The following is a 17,014-nucleotide window of genomic DNA, read 5'->3' on the forward strand; positions in this document are numbered from 1 at the left end:
AAGAAAGAAAGAAAGAAAGAAAGAAAGAAAGAAAGAAAGAAAGAAAGAAAGAAAGAAAGAAAGAGAAAGAAAGAAAGAAAAAGAGAAAGAAAGAAAGAAAGAAAAAGAAAGAGAAAGAGAAAGGAAAAGATTCTCACAAAGTAACAGGATTATGAGTGGTTTTCCTTTTTATTTTGTATATGTTTACTAAAACTTTTACAGTGAACATGTTTTATAGATGGAGAAGAGTAAATGTGACTTAAAAAAACCATAGAGGTAGGGAGCTAGCACTGATGAGAGTGTTAGTGAGGGTGTCTGCCTGCTCGAACCCACACAAACATGGACCTGAGAATGCCACCGGGAATTCTTTTGGAACAAAATTACTGTGATGCAGCCCCTCCTTCTCACTCTCCCCCAAATTAGGAAGGCTTCCCTACATAGTGACCATGGAATGGTTCTGGCCTGCATCTACACTGAGAAATTTTTCTCATTTCTAAGTGATGAAAACCTCATCTAGGTTTTTTTTCCACTGAGGTGGGACCAGCTTCTCCAGATGAATCATCGAGATTATCACAAGGGTGAGGAGGAGGGGCACGCTTGGGGTTAACTGTGTGTCAGAGCCATTGGTCATCTCAGCCACTCATCCCTGGACCTGTGGACTTCCTTGACTTTGGGGAGAAATGAAATCGCTTGCGACCGGAAGTGCTATCTGTGTTGACCAGTAGCAAGGAGGCCTGACTTCCAGGTGCCTCCACCCTGAGTGGAGCAGAAAACAACCCATTCTGTAGTAATAACCAAATTTGAGATCATACTGAAAATGCCCCCTATTATTTTCTAGGTCCTTCTGGTTTCTCATTTTCCTCTTCCAGGTATTGTGTGTCTGAGTTGAATGGTCCTCCCCCCATGTCACTCCTACCCAAGTCCCTTTTCTTCAGTCCATGGCTGTTTGTCCTGGTAATTTCATTCTTGAGTCCTGGGCTGTCTATGCACTGGCCTCAACCTATGCCCTTCACACTTGTAGCATTCTCCAGCCCTTTGCCCCTTCACTGTAACAGGGAAGTTTCTCTCTCCTCACCCCGGGCCCCGTCTCAACTCTTCAGCGACATCAGCTGCTTAAAAACAGTGCTTGGTGTCCTCTGTCTGCTTGCACATAGTCTCAGTGGCCTCCCCACATTCAGCACCCCTTGTCTCTACTCCAGGAGCTCCCTCTTGGTTCCCAATTAGGCTAGATTAACCTTATCACAGCTTTTTTCCTCCCACCCTGACTCCCTATGTGCTAAGAGCTGATGCCAGCACCCTTTCTTTCATCTCCATACACATACACTGGACCCAGCTGTGATGGATGTGCCCTGTGTTAGGATTGCACTCTGGCAGAGAGGTGTTCGTTACTCCTCTGTGCTTCTGTGTGTGCACATAGACTTATGACTTGCAAGGCCTTGCACCAGGGTTTCTCAACCTCAGTACTATTGACATTTCGGGCCAGATAATTCTGTGTTGAGAATTATCAATGCAGGGACTGTCCTGTGCATTCCAAAATGTTTATTAGCATCCCTGGCCTCTACCTACCAGATGCCAATAACGCTTCCCCACTTGCGACAACCTAATATGTCTCCGGACATCGTCATATGTCCTCTGGAGGGCAAAATCACTCCAGGTTGAGAATCACTCCTGTAAGTGATGGGAACCTCCCTCCCACTACTCCTCCGCCTCTGTCCCACCCACTGTGTACCTGCCATGTGCGCGCTCATCCCTGCCTCAGGGCCATCGCTCTTGTTGCCTCGGTTGTTTAGAATGCTCTCTTCTCGGATCTTTTCAGATCTTCACTTCTCTTCTAGGTCTCAACTCAACTGACACCTCCTTACCAAGGCCTTTCCTAAGTGCCTTACGTAAACAAGCTGGTCTCTCCATCATACTTCTATTTCTCTGTTTTATTCATTTTAAAAGCACCCTTTGACTCCCTGTGACCTGATTTTCTCCTGCTTTCTTCCTCATTCTCCCTTTCCCAGCCATACCATCCTTCTGACTCCTCAGTCATATCGGGGCCTTTGCCTTTGCTGTTCCTTCCTCCTGGGAGTCCCTTCCCGCAGATCCTCCCATGGTTCCCCCGCCTCTTTCAGATCGTTTTCAGATGTCATCTTTTCAGAGAGGCCTTCTTTGACTATTACCCATTTCATGCTTTACTTTTCTCTATAGTATCTATAACCATCTAACATACTTATGTATTTTAATTATTTCCTTTATTTTCTGTTGCCCCTATTAAATGAAAGCTCCACGAGGGCAGGAAGTTTTGTTTTCCTTGTTCACCATTGTACACAGCCACATACAGCAATGCCTGGCACATAGTTAGACACTCAACAAATATTTATTGGGTACATGAGCTTTATTTTGCAAGACTTGTTTGTGTCTACGTCGTAACATAACTGTAGATATTTGAAAGCATAGGGTAAGCTTGGCTTCTGGTTATGAAGCCAGAAACTGAATGTTGATGAAGTGCCTACAGTCAGGGTAGCATCATAGTCTGAAGCATGTTTTCTTGTGAATAGGGGTATTTACAAAGCACAAAGTAATGAATTTGCTAATAGTTCTTTTACTGGCATGGGGCAGAGTTCTGATTTTAGCTGTGACTTAGATTTACTATAACTTGGTCGGGGTTTTTATTTCCTAATATGTACGTGCACTTGATTAAAGTAGTTATTAGTGTGTTCTTATTATAAGCCACGGGAGGTTGGGAACCACCGCTATGATGGCTCCCTATAAAGGGCCGTGTTTAATAAATGCTAAATAAACGCTGATGGCCACACCTCTGCCTGTCCTAACTACCCAGGGTCTTTTTACTTCTCATCTTGTTCCTTTCCTTTTCCTCTTACTCGGGTCTCTTCCTTATCTTAGAATCTCCATCCTTAACCTCCATGGCCCTTAAAGACCCACATCTTCCAGAAAGCTGAGTGGAAATAGTCAGCAGCACCTCCCTTCTTGGAGTACGGGAAGCCCTAAATATGACCAGACGAGTTCTCACACAGCCCAGATATCCTAACATTTCGCAATCCAGGGTCTTCCAAGAAAGCCCCACCACATGTGCCACTAGGGACCTGGCCGGTCCTGCCGGACTTCCCCCAGAGGTTCTCCCTCACATGGTCACGGTGACAGAAATCCCACTGCTGGAGCTCAGTGGAGGCTCTTGGGGCTTCAGTGGAACTCCCCATTTCAGGGAAGACATCCAAGAGAGAGCACAACCAAGCCCCTCTGAATGCTGGCACAGGTTACCGGGATGGCTCAGACTTGGAGGTGACAGATGAAGAGGGGTGGGTGGGAGAGTCAGAAGGTTGCAAAGAAGACCCTCTCTCCAGCTTATGTAATCACTCCAAGGAGAGAGAGAGCAATGGGGCTCAGCAAGTGAGTTCCTGGCTGCTTGTCATGTGAAGAAAACTGATGTGAACGACACTTTCCTCCTCTGCTTCCTGCCCTGCTTTTAAATTCTTTGTATCTTGAATAATGTGAATACAGGAGGCTCATATTTGGAGTTATTTTTACAAGGTCTCCTCTTTGCTTCAGATGACTCAGAGCTGGGGCCTTCTCTTGAAGATGTTTCTTGGGAAATGCTGGAGAGATGCTGTGCCCTAGGCGAGCTGGAGGTCAGGAGTGGGTGTCCTGGTCTGACCCATCCTGGTCTTTTTTCTTGGAGCCATGTCCACTGGAGGGAGGAGATGGATGATGGAAGGAAGGCCTTGCTGAGACAAAGCTTCTCCAGTTTCTCTCTGCCCAGCAAGCCCTGCATGTTACTCACCATCCTTTCCCACTGCAGCAGAAAGGACTGGGCCTGCTTGACAGTCTGGAGAGGAGCAGAGGTCACTGTCTCCAGGGTAGATGCTGCAGGTTACCGGTAGTCAAGGGGAGTTTGCAGGCCCCAGAAGGCTGGTGGCTCTAGTCTAAAGGCATGAAATCTATCTGGGAAGTGATCACCATGCACCGAGAGAAAAGGAGGATTAGAGGAACCTGTTTTCATGGCTCCTGCCGCCCCCACTGCCTGTATGTTTTTGAGAGTAGGGACTGCATCTTACTCTGTTTCTTCTGAATACCACGCCTGGCACTAAGACCCAGTGAATGCGTGTTGAATGGATGAATTAATGGAACAGAAGCCCCTTTCCATGGATAAAGCGGAATTACCTGGACACGAGGACAGCACCGACCCACGTGCCTGTGGAGGATCGTGGGTTCTGCATCTGCTTCAGAAGATGCACTTGCTGACTTAGACATATAGACCGGAAGTCGTCATCACTCTTAGCACAGGCATCATCTGATTTGACCCCTCATAAGCTCTGTGAAAGAAAGGGGTCTTGTTTCTGTTTTACAAAGGATTGGGGAGAACGGGTGGCATGCCCAGTGCTGTGCAGTTAGGAAGAGGCACTGCTGGATTGTTCTGCCCTAAGTCTGCCAACTGCGTGTCTGTTTCCCTGACATGGCTGTGTTGCCCTGAAAACTCAGAGACCCCAGAAGTAGAGGCTTTCCTGCTTTTGGAAAAGACTCCATGCCTTCCTCCATTCACAGCTGTGGTGCCATCCTTCTGAGAGAACCAGTCCTTTCTCTTCTGCTCTGCCTGTAGCAGTAGAGCTGGGTCTCAACCATCCACTGCCCAACAACCCTTGAAATTATGATGGTAAAACCCCTTTCAGAGTCCTCTTCCCTGACGGCGTTGGAGAAAGGGGAATAATTGGAGAATACTCCTTTTTTTCCCCTCCTAACCCCTACCTCCCTTTCCCGCTGTCTTCTCCCAGATCACACATCTGTTTTAAAACCCAGGTTGATCATTTGGAACCCAAAATGCATTTTCGCATAGAATTAGCTTGAATTTGATGCCTGGTCTACCCATGATATATCTGAGCTAGAATATTAATAGCATTGGCTAAGTAGAGAACTAGTGTTAAAATTAATGATTTTGTTAATGAATTCATTCATAATAAGTCATCACCATCTCTTGCCTAGAAATCTATAAGCAGCCTTGTAACTGGTCTGGCCTTTTCTACTCTTGTTTTATAGTCTGTTCTCTGTGTTAAAAGTTAATCAAACCCATCATTCCTCTGCTTAGAGCCATCCAGTGGTTTCCTATCCCAGCTACCCAGCCCCTGCATACCTCATTGACCTCACTGCCAGCCCTGCCCCCTCCACCAATCTCGTTTCACCGAAGACCCCAACACCTGCAGTTCCCTCTGCCTGGAACTCTCATGCTTCCTTGAATTATCTGGTTCAATCTCGGTTCATTCAGGTCTCTGCCCAGATGTCACCTCTTCAGGGGACCTTCCCTTGTCACACTTTAGATAGATGACCTCAGATACCGATCCCGCATCACCCCTCTGTTCTCTTACTCTGGCTAATGTTCCTTCATAACACTTATCCTACCTACCGTTGTACGGCTGGTGTATTTGTTTACTTGTGCACTGTCAGCCTCCTCCACTAGAATGTCAGCTCCGCAAAGGCAGGGAACTACCTGATTTCTTTTATTTATTGCTCTGTTTCTAACATGAGAAGGGTACCTGACACATAATAGGTCAGGTATTCAGTAAATAATTTTAAATAAATAGATGCATGAGCAAATGAAGGAATGATATCTACACCTAACCAACAGGCAGGTTTTGATTTCCTGTGGAATTTATCACATGCCAAACAACAATGACACAAACGAATGTGCCTTTCTCAGGCCTTGGGGTTTGAAGTGTAGGGACTTCATTTTAGTAATGAGTTCATAGATTATTCTAAGAGCCAGGACTTTTTATTCTGCATTCTTGGCAAAAAAAAAAATAATAATAATTAAATAGATAGCTGTTTGCTTAGGGGTTCTGAATTTGGCAAAGCGGGGTGTGGATGGCAGTGGGGCACTTTGGCCTCATGAGTCTCCTGCCTCCAGTTTTACTGAGAATGACTGTGTTTTCTCAATTACTCTAGAGGGGGGTTTCTCACCTTGGCACTACTGACATTTTGAACCAAATAATTCTTTGTCATGGAGCTGTCTTGTGCAGGACAGGATATTTAGCAGTATCCCTGGCCACTACTCGTTAGATGCCAATAGAACCCTTCAGCTATGATGACCAAAAAAATGTCTCCAGACATTGCTGGGTGTCCTTTGAGGGACAGAAGCACCCCCAGATTGAGAATTCCTGTGATACCATATGCTGGAAACTCCATACAACAAAAAATTATTTCACCCCAAACATCAGTAGTGCTCTAGAATAGTGCTAACTGACAGAACTCTCTGCAATGATGGGAATGTTCTGTTCTGCACTGTCCAGTGTGGTGGCCACTAACCACATGTGCCTGGTACAACTGAAGGACCTGAGCTTTTAAGTTTATTTCATTTTAATTAACTTTAATCTAAATCATCACTTGTAGCTAGTGGCTACAATATCAGACAGCATAGCTGTAGAGACACAGTTATGCTCATACTTTCATATTCATGTACACAGCAATATTGGAGGATAGCAGAATAAGATTTGGCAAACGTTGGATGTAGACCAGGAGTCTCCATGTCTAGTAAATTCCCAGGGGATACTGAGGACCACGCTTTGAGTAAGATGATCTAAGTCTCTGACAAAGAGCATTTTGTACATATAAACACAAAAATGACATTTCTGCCACCTGGAAGAGCTTATTAAAGGACACAGTGGCATAGTGTAGGACTATGGGAAAAATATGGTCTGTGCAATCAGACTGTACTTACTGTTAATCAGCTGTGTGCCCTGGGCAACTCGTTTAACTTCTCTGAGCCTCAGTCTCCTCATCTCTGAAACAAAACTGTGATCATTCCTACTTTGAGGTGTGATTCTGAGATACTGTATTTGAAAGCACCAAGCCCATACTTGGCGGGGACCCTCATGTCAGAATTACCCAGAAGTTCTTTTAAAAAGCAGGTTCTTGGGCCCAGCCCAGGGCTACTGTATCAGAATCTGTCATGGTAGAGCCCAGGAAGTGTCTTTTTACTTTTTTAATTGAGGTAAAGTTCACATAACATAAAATTAACTATTGACAACTTTGATATGTATAAGTCTGTGGCATTTAGTGTAAGGTATTTAGGTCAGGTATTCAGTAATTCAGTACAGTGTTGTTGGACCATCAATTCTATCTAGTTCCAAGGCCTTTTTGACTTTGATATGTATAAGTCTGTGGCATTTAGTGTACGTACAGTATTATTGGACCATCAATTCTATCTAGTTCCAAGGCCTTTTCATCCCCTCAAAAGGAAAGCCCATACTCACTAAGCAGCCATTCCCCATTCTCCCCTCCCTCCAGCCCCTGGCAGCCACTGATCTGCTTTCCGTCTCGGTGGAGTTACCTATCTGGGTGTTTCAGATAAAAAGAATCATACCATGCATGTGTGACCTTTCTTGTCTTTTTTCATTTAACATAATGTTTTTGAGGGTCATCCATGTTGTAGCACATATCAGTACTTCATTCCTTTTTATGGCTGAATAGTATTCCATTGCATGGATAGACCGGATTGTTTGACCTATTAGTTGATGGACATTTGGATCGTTTCCACTTTCGTGGCTTTCGCGAATAGAGCTGCTTTGAACATTTGTGAACAGGTTTTGGTTTTTTGTTTATTGTTGTTGTTTAGTACCTGTTTTCTTTTTCCTTTTCTTTTTCTTTTTCGGCTATGTACTGAGGAGTAGAATTGCTGGGTCACATTGTAATTCTACTTTTAAAGTTTTGAGGAACCGCCACACTATTTTCCAAAGCCGCTGCACTATTTTCCATTTCTACCAGCAGTGCCTAGGGGTTCAACTTCTCCACATTCTCACTACACTTGTTTTTGTTTTTTCATTTTATGGCCAACTTAGCGGGTACAAAGGGAAGCTTCATTCTTAAGTTCCCTGGGCGGTCCCTGTGGACACGAAAGTTGGAGAACCGCTGCGTGAAGGACAACTCATCCTACAGTTATTTAAATGACAGTCTGCTTCACACAGAGTTGTGGAACACGGCTGAACAGTGCTTTGGTTGGGCTGGTGAAACCATCAGGTAACTGGAGTTGCTACTTCCTGTGCCGTTTAAGAGTTTGGATTTTTTTCACACATCTTACTGTCTTAGTCCATTCGGGCTGCTATAATGAAATACCACAGACAAGGTGGCTAAAAGGCAACAGAAATTTATTTCTCACAGTTCTGGAGGCTGGAATGTCCAAGATCAAGGTGCCAGCATGGCGATTTTGATGTTCTTATGAGGGCACTCTTCCTGGTTCATAGCTGTTGCCACCTTCTCGCTGTGTCTTCACAAGGTGGAAGGGGTGAGGTTGTTCTCTGGAGTCTCTTTTATAAGGGCACTAATCCCATTTATGAGGGCTCCACCCTCATGATCTAAGCACCTCCCAAAGGGCCCACCTCCTGATACCATCATTCTTGGGGGTTAGGATTTCAGCATATGAATTTGGGAGTGGGGAGGAGACACAGGCATTCAGACCACAGCACTTACTCTCCCTTTTAGTAAGGGTAACTGAGTGGGTAGGGACAGCTTGCTCTTGGCTTGCCCCAGAAAGGCCACATCAGTGCGGATGACTTGCCCCTAGGAATGGCTTCTCCCATCCCAGTGCCCCCTGGGTGAGTTTTTGCAAAGCACCTCTACCTGAGGCCTGGGGCTGGCCTAGAGGGCCATCCCAGCATGAATTGGCTTTGAACTCTCCTGTTTTAATAAAATTTAATGTGCAGTTTTGCATTCTACTGCATAGTATAGCTGGGCCTATTTTAAATTTTTTTAAATTAGAGGATTTACCCCAAAGATTTAAGTGTATTTCGGGAACACATCAGGTTAATCTGTGGCCCTGAGGATAAAGGTGATAAACCAGGGTTAATGGACATGGGAGTGTTGGGGGAGAGTCTGTAGGGGGAACACTTAATGAAAGGAATAGTTTTCTTCTCTAACAATAAGGAGTTTGTTTACCCCTTCCAGAATTTCCTCAAATTTAGTCTCTGGGGTGGAAAACAACATTTAAATTATACATTGTATCCACACAAGCAAAGGGAGCAAGGTCCTACTATAACTCCCTGGCCACTTGAAGATTGCTGTAGGACATGAGCCCAGCAGCACCCACGGCCTTCTTCTGAGTCAGCGATTCTCAGCCTTGGCCACATATTACAACCACCTGGCAACCTTTTAACACTTATATATTAGGTTTGTGGTAGAACCCAGGCATCTGTGTTGTTTAAAGCTCCCTAAGTGATTTTGATGTGCGGTCAGGATTGAGAACTGATCTGCTAGCCCATGGGACACAATGGTGAAAAAATTAGGCATTGCCTGTGCTCTAGTAGGGCTTACAGTCTGGGGCACCAACTCGTTCATCACATAATTATTAATTGCAACTGTGATAAGTGCTGCTGCACATTTAAATTTCTGGGAGGTCAAAGAAGTCTAACTGATACTATAACCTGAAAGCTGACTAAACATTAATGGGGAGAGGTGGGGCTAGGAGAAGAGCATTCCAGTTAGAGGGACTAGCATGTGCAAAGGCCCTGGGGGTAGGAAAGAGCTTGGAGTATGTGAAAACTTGAAAGACAAGTTGGTTGGAGCTGTGAGCAAGGGGGTGGGAGACCTGAGGAGGTTGGAGAGCGGATGGTGGCCTGCCATCCATTGTCAACCTACAATGAGTCCACTTGATGTTCTCACAGTGTTTGAGCTGCTCTGATATCGATGTGAATGGCCCAGCTTCTGCGTTCTGGAATAACCAGGTGCATAAAGGTCTGATTAAGTGGTCTGCCTCTTATCTCCTCCAGTACATGAAAGTTATTCTTTTCCCAACCTCCATGGGGGTAGAAATAAGGCAACAAAAGGAGGAGAGATGTTTGGAGAAGGGATGGGAGTTTTCCCCACATTTGGAAAGCTTTTGGGCATTTGGCAGTGTGTGGAGGGGTCTCGCATGAAAATTAGATCTTCTTTCACGTCACCATCATCTCTACATAGGAGAACTCACTTGATGGAATAGTTGGCCCCCAGGTGACTGGAGTCTAAGATTCCTCACTGCATTGATTACTCTCCACATTGTCTCTTAGTGTTCTTAGATTAAATCTGCAGATTTAATTTTTCCTCCTCCTGCTCCTCCTCCTCCTCCTTTTCCTGTTTCTAAAAATCTGTGCCAACTTCTAATGTATTGTGGGTGGCATGGAGGGAAGCCTTCACATTACATTTGGTCCTGCTTCCCATTTCAGAAGCTCCATAGTTTATATCCTGTGTCTCCTCCCTTCCCAGGTTGTGCCCAACCTCCTGCCCAGTGGGATCTGAGCTGTTCTTTTCCTTTCAACTGCCTTGTGGCTGAGGAGAAAACCCTTCCTCTTTGGTTTGGGCCATTTAAAGAGTTCCTTTCTGTACATTATTTGTTTTCCTCCCTAAGACTCTTAAATCTTCATTCCTCACTAAACTCTAACAGTAGTGCAGTATGTGAGACAGCGTTGTTTACCGCCAGTATGCAGAAGGGAAACTGAGGCCCAGACAGCAGTGTGGGACAGTGGGAAGACTATGGCCTTCCTTGGCAGCTTGCCGGTTGAGTCTTTGGAAAGGCACAGTACCTTCCAGGGCCGTGTCCTCGCTGGTCATGTGAGAAAGAGGTAAGTAAGATACCAGTTTTGTAAGGCCGTGTGATAATGGAGTAAAGAGGAAGGCCCTTCTGGCTTCACGTTCTGACTCCACCACTCAGGTTTGTGGTCTTGGACAAGTCAGCAAGCCTCAAGTTTTCTCACTTGTAAAATGGTAATACCAGCAGTGACTCTGCAGGATTGTTTTAACTACGTGCAGTCAGGATTGAAAACTGCTTTGCTAGCCTGTGGGACACAATGGTGAAAAAAAAGCAGACCTTGCCCTTGCCCTAGTAGGGCTTATAACTGTCTGGGAAATCACAGCACCATGACTGGCCTATATGAGGCTTTCAAGATGGGGTGGCTGTTATATCTCCTCTGCCATCTAGGACTCAGCTCTTTGTCCAAGGGAACCCCATTCATTCATGGTGGAGCTAGAACTAGAACCCAAGTCTACTGGCTGCTGGCCGAGCTCCTGGAAGGAGCCCTGGAATGGCATCTGGATTCTTTTGGGGAGGTCGAGCCTGGGGCCGACAAGGTTTGACTCATTGAGGGTCAGCCCTGGGACTTCCAACTGGGAACTCTCAGTACAGTGGCTGGGGATCCTTGAGGGCACACACCAAGAAATAGTGAATCATCAGGACCCTTGGTCAGTGCTGGCTAACCACTGAGTCCTTGTGGGCCTGGGAAATCATTTCCTGGATTCCTGTTGATATTCACATTGAGGGAGGAGCATGGCTGTCCCCACTCATTGGTGTGCAGTGATAGTAATGCTGTCACTTATCCAGGACCTGCTGGGAGCCAGGCAATGTGCTCCCAGCAGGTCCTGGATAAGTGGGACCAACATGCTTGCTGATATCCCTAGGACCACTGTAGGGAAGGCATTGCTAACCCTATTTTACAGAACAAGGCCAAATGGTCCATGAGGGATAAGGCCAGATTTGAACCCAGGTCTGCTTGGTCCCAAAGCTCATATTCTGTACTTGAAATTGTATGATCTTTGTAAAGTAACATCCACCATGAGGCTTCTCCAGCAATAATTTTAATACTTGTCCACATCCCCAAAACAACACTCATTGTCAGTCTTACGTCAGAATTAACCAACTAATTTTTACCACTGGGGCCAGATTAGATTTAGCCAAATTACCACTGTTGGAGAGAAAATAGATGAATCCTAAAACTTGTTATAAAATAGGAGGGGGACAAGATGGCCTCTTTTTCTGGACGCCTCTTTCCAGCCTAGCATGAGGGAGAATTTAAAAGATATGTGCCTATTTTCCTGGTAACTTCTTGGGCACTTCTTGAAAAACCTGCACATTTTTAATGCTTGCTTTGAATACGACCTTGATAGAAGCATGGCGTAAGGTCAAGAACCTACTTGATCCTTGTTAGAGCCTCCTTTCATAGCTAGAACAGACCATGCTGCTTCTCGTCACAGGACCTTTGCACAGGCTAGTTCCAAAGACTCACGTTGCCTTGGGGAACTTGGAGTATTACTTTCCTATGTTGAGAGTAAGGATAGCATATTTATTCACGGAGGCTGAGGAAGGAAAATTCCTGCTTCCCACCCCATGCCACTATCTGCCATGTAGGTTGCCAGTTACTATATTGACTTATTTGTACATAAATAGTTATTTCCATAACCTTCTCTTCGTCAACATTCAGAGATAATGATATACAATCTTTATAACATCACAAGTATGGCTTCAAAAGCATTCCCTTCCTCTAGGAATGTTTATGATGTGCTTATCGCTAGAATTTCATGAGCAACAAACTCCCAAATTGAAGATGATTTAGCATTTGAAGCAGGGAGTAAGAGTGTATATGTGTTTGCATTTAAAAAAAAAAAAAGATTTGGAAAAGAATTTTTCTTCTGCAGAGTTATCTTCTTGTAAAGTTTAAAATAAGCACTACTTAAAAGCTGAGAGTTTAGAGGAATGAGCACTTTCTCTTAAACATTCAAATGGATGAAAATGACTTGTAATCTCTCCCTAAAGTATTAAGGCAATAGGCACTTAAAGGCTTTTTTTGGAGCTGACTGTCACAGACAAAGGATTTCTCAATTTAAAAAAAAAAAAAATCATTTTTATAGCATTAAATAGTAGGAATGAACACCAGCAGCCCTCTTGACATTTTGGAAATGATTTATTTTCTGAAATGTCCCTTTCCATTTTAATAGATGACACTTTGTTCTCATTCAGGGCGGTAGCTTCTGCTGGGGTTGCCATGAGTTAGGGTTGGAAGTTCATGGAGCAGGGCAGGGCTCCAGGCACAACTTTTGACCAGGTTCCATGAGCATCCTGCTCTATTACCTGACACTGTCTCTGTCCAAACACCCCAAGCCACACTTTTCCAAAGTCCTTGCAATGGCTCTCCTTCCTTGGAGAGAAACTTGCTGAACTCTCAGAACCAAGAGGTCAGCCAGACATCTTAGGAGAGTTGCATTCTATAAGCTTTTACTATAGCAGTGCTACTCAACTCTGGTTCGTGGGATGATGCTGATCTGCAAACTGTTTACCGGTCCATGATATAAGTGCAGAATTAGAGAGAAAGCACTTAGAAACTTTCATACCCATTTGACAGAGTAATCTGTAAAAAGTAGGCTTGTAGTTTGTATGAACATTTTTTCATTTCATTTTTCTAGCAGTTCATTTTTATTATATTTTATAGAAGTGTTCAATCACGATGGATTGGAAATTAAAGACAACTGGTCCTTCATCTCAACTATAGTAGTTTGAGAAACCCCGTGCTATAGCGCTTGTAAGCTGCCTATGCTCCCCTGTGGGACAGGTAGGCTGGTGAACGGATTTGGGGAAAGCACAGCAGTTGCCACATTATATTCTAATGAAATGTATACGTGTCTCTCTCATCTCTCTTTCTTTCTCTCTCTCCTGCTAGACTGTTTCTTGAGAGCAGGGACTGCGTTTAGTTCATCCTGCAGCCTCATTCCTTAGAGCCTTGCCTGGCACATGGGAGGGCGTGGGAAACGTTCATCCAGTACATGCCTGCCTGCTCCCCAATGGCATGAGAGTGGGTGAGGCCAGCCCCAGGAACTCCCAGGGCTTCTGGATAGTGTCATCTACAGGCTGGTGATGGAAAGCTAGGAGCAAACGATGAAGAAGTGACCTTTCCTTCTCTTTTTCCCACAGAACCAGGTCTCCTTTTCCCACCTGCCCAGCAGCATGAGAGCAGCATGACCGGCCAGCTGCAGGAGGAGCCCCCAGAGCCAGGCCCCCAACTCAACCATCTGCTGCGGAGATCAAGGTGAGCTTGCTTTCCTTCTCCTGGAGGGTTTTAGGAATTTTCATTTTAACTAGTTCTATTTGCTTTTGTAATCCCTCGCCATGTGCTGGAAAAGTGGGGTTTCCTGGGACATGGGTGAACTTAGTGTGTGTCAGCCGATAAGGAAAATGTGCTCATTTTGGTTAATGGAGAGGCCAATGGTGGAGCAGATAGGACACTGAATTGAGTTCCTGGAGACTGAGCTCTCACTATTCTTTTCCCACCTCCTGAATCTGGGACCTTGGGCAGATCTTTTAGGGACTGGGGATCCAGGGAATTTGGGGTGAAGAAATATTTGGAATAGGATGGAATTCTGTTGTCTGGGATCCTGGACAGAAACTCTTGTCCCCCACAGGGTCATAAGGGGCCTTCGAGGATCTGCCAGGGCAATTCCGAGCCAATACTGCACAGCGAGTTGTTAGAAAATTCTTCTTACTATTGGGACAAATTCTTCCTCTCTGGGATTTCTGTCTGCTCTTCGCTGCTCTGTCATGTGGAACCACAAAGACTGGGTTTTCAAAAACTCTTCCACATGACTCTTCGGATTTGAAGACGATCATCATGGCTCTGCTTTTCTTTTCTGTATGAATTCTCCCTAGAGACTGGCACCACTCACCTTGTCCTCTTGTTCTCTTCCATGTTGGAAAGTACTTCATTACCTCTAGTTGCTCACTCAACTTGTGCCCGTCATTGTGCTAGACTCTAGAGATATGTCAGTGAACAAGAAAGATAGATTCTCTTTTTTTTAAGACAAAATAGGTTTGGATCCTTAGAATTCGAAATAAGCATTGAACCACTTCTGTGTGTTCCTTTCTCATATTTTATCTTTTTACACTTTTTTTCCTTAACTATTTTATAAGTAAAAAGGATGTATATTCTCTAATTATTGGATATAGTTTTCTATATATGAGCACCAATATAAGATAGTTCATTGTGCTGTTCAAATCATCTACAATATGTGCTTTTCTGTTTTTGTCTGAATTATCTATCAGTTATTGAGAAAAATATGTTAAAAATCTCCCACTAGATTTGTCAGTTTCTCCCCCACAGTGGTGAAATGTTTGCTCTGTGTATTCTAAGGCAGTGCTATTTGGTGCATAAATGTTTAGGATAGGTATAGCTTATTGATGAATTGTGATTTGTTTCTACCATCTTTATAGACTTTCCATTTTTTCTGCTCTTTCTTTTTGGTTGGAGTGTTTCCTCCCTCATTCCATTTTCCGTCTTTATTTGGAAATTACATCTGTTCTTGCAGTGGTTACCCCAGCTATTTTAACAGGCATACTCATACTTAACAAAGTCTAAAATTAATCAGTGTCTTTACCTTCCTCTCAAATAGTATAAGAACCATAAACTGGTTTAATTCTAACCACTGCCTCTTCCAATTTATATATAGTCATTATCCTGTGTTTTTGTTCTACCCTGTTTTGTCCCTACTAGAGATTGTTTCATACAGTGTTTGTATAGATTTACCCACATACTTATCAAGACCTTTTCTCACTATTCTTTCATGAATCCGAGATCATTTTTCTTTCACCTAAAGTAAACCCTTTAGCATTATCCTTTACTGAGAGTCTCTTGGTGGTAAAACTTCAAGTTTTTTCTCGTTTGGTTTGGTTTTTGGTTTTTGTTGGCTTGAAAATATCTTATTTTGCTCTCAGTTTTGAAAGGTACCTTTACTGGATATATTCTTAGGTCATTGAAGCCGTTAATCTACCGCCTTTTGCTGTGTATGTTAGTGTTGAAAAGTTGGCTCTCTAATTGCTGTTCATTTATAAGTGACCTGGCATTTCTCTCTGGTTATGTTAAATATATCGTTTTCTTTGGTGTTCTACAGCTTCATTGTCTTGTAACTAGGTGTAAATTTCTCTGTCTTTATTCCACATGGATTTCATTGGGATTCCTAGAGCTAAAAATGAGTATCTTTCAACAATTTTGAAAAAATCTCACCTTTTATTTCTTTGAGTATGATGTCTTTCCCATTTTCTGTAGTATCTCCTTCTGGAACTACGGTTGACTTATGGTAGAGCTTCTCATTCTGTTCTCTGTATCTCTTAACCTCTATTTCATATTTTTAATCTTTTCATCTCTCTGTGAACTCTGAATAATTTCTTCAAATCTGTCTTCCATTTAATTTATTCTGTATCTCAAATGCTGTCTAATCTATCCATTGAATTTTTTTGCTTTCAGTTTCTTTATTTATCATTTCTAGAAGTTCTAGTCCATTATTTTTTAAATCTGCTTGGCAGTTTTCTAGTTTTTTATTTCTTGCTCATACTTGCAAATTTCTTTTTCTATTTCTTTAATATATCGAAGTAGCTATTTAGAAATTGTAGAATTTTATGTCTGGTTATTCCAGAATGTGAAATCTTTGCAGGTCTGATTCTGCCGTCTGTTGTTTCTGCTGGCTAGTACTCACAGTGCCTTGATTCCTGTTCTTGTTGTCTTCTGTGATCTGCTCATTTCTGTTGTAACTTTATCTCTGAGAATTTTTTGAGGTATGGGTTGACAGTTGATTTTTCCAGAGAGGATTTACATTAACTTTTGCTAGATTTCTAGGGGACGCCACCAACCAAAAATCACTTTAATTTTCTCCCAAAGGTTTTTCTGTCTACATAAGTAGCCTGAATTCAAACTGTAAACCTGTGTGATGTCCAGCATTTGATTACGAATTTTCAGGAAAGATTTTCCTCCCATTCTACCCAGCCCAAGGCCGGATTTCCTTGCAGTTCCCTTCTGTGTTGTGCTTTTATTTCTCATTCACTGAGGGTGGAGCCTTTTAGAATCCCATCTTTATAGAGGGACTAGGCTTTTTCTCCTGTTTCCTGAACCCTATGCAGCTGCCACGGGGAAACCCACAATCTCAAGTGTTCAGCAAGAACACTACGGGTGACAGCCAGCTTTGCTGCTAGATCACCTCCCAAGTTTCCTGATTTTGGTCCATTTTGGGTCTTTGAAGAATTCTTCCATTTGTACCAGCTCAGTATTATGTATACAATTTTTATATTTTAAATTTTATTCAGCATGTTAGTTGCTTAAATTGAGAAGGTCAAGTAGGGTATCTGGCTTAAAGTATATGTTCTTTCCTCACCATAGCCATGTGGGGCAGGAATGACTATTCCTTGTTCACAGAAGAGTGAACCAAGGCTCAGAGAGGACACGTAACTGGCTACAATCACAGGGCTAGCAGGCAATGGACCAGGAAA

General features: G+C 43.5%; 1 protein-coding gene across 14 annotated transcripts in view; it reads left to right on the forward strand.

Annotated features, from left to right (window-relative positions):
- Nucleotides 1-17,014, forward strand: part of TRERF1 (transcriptional regulating factor 1) — a 188,483-nt gene that overhangs the window by 114,395 nt on the left and 57,074 nt on the right. For all 14 annotated transcript variants that reach the window (XM_015600577.2, XM_015600579.2, XM_025042785.1 and 11 more), the window contains one exon: nucleotides 13,676-13,790. The gene's annotated coding sequence lies outside the window, so the exon portion shown is untranslated. The remainder of the gene's footprint in view (nucleotides 1-13,675; nucleotides 13,791-17,014) is intronic.

Source organism: Pteropus alecto, unplaced genomic scaffold (assembly GCF_000325575.1).
Source record: "Pteropus alecto unplaced genomic scaffold, ASM32557v1 scaffold7, whole genome shotgun sequence".
In the NCBI taxonomy this organism is placed as follows: domain Eukaryota; kingdom Metazoa; phylum Chordata; class Mammalia; order Chiroptera; family Pteropodidae; genus Pteropus; species Pteropus alecto.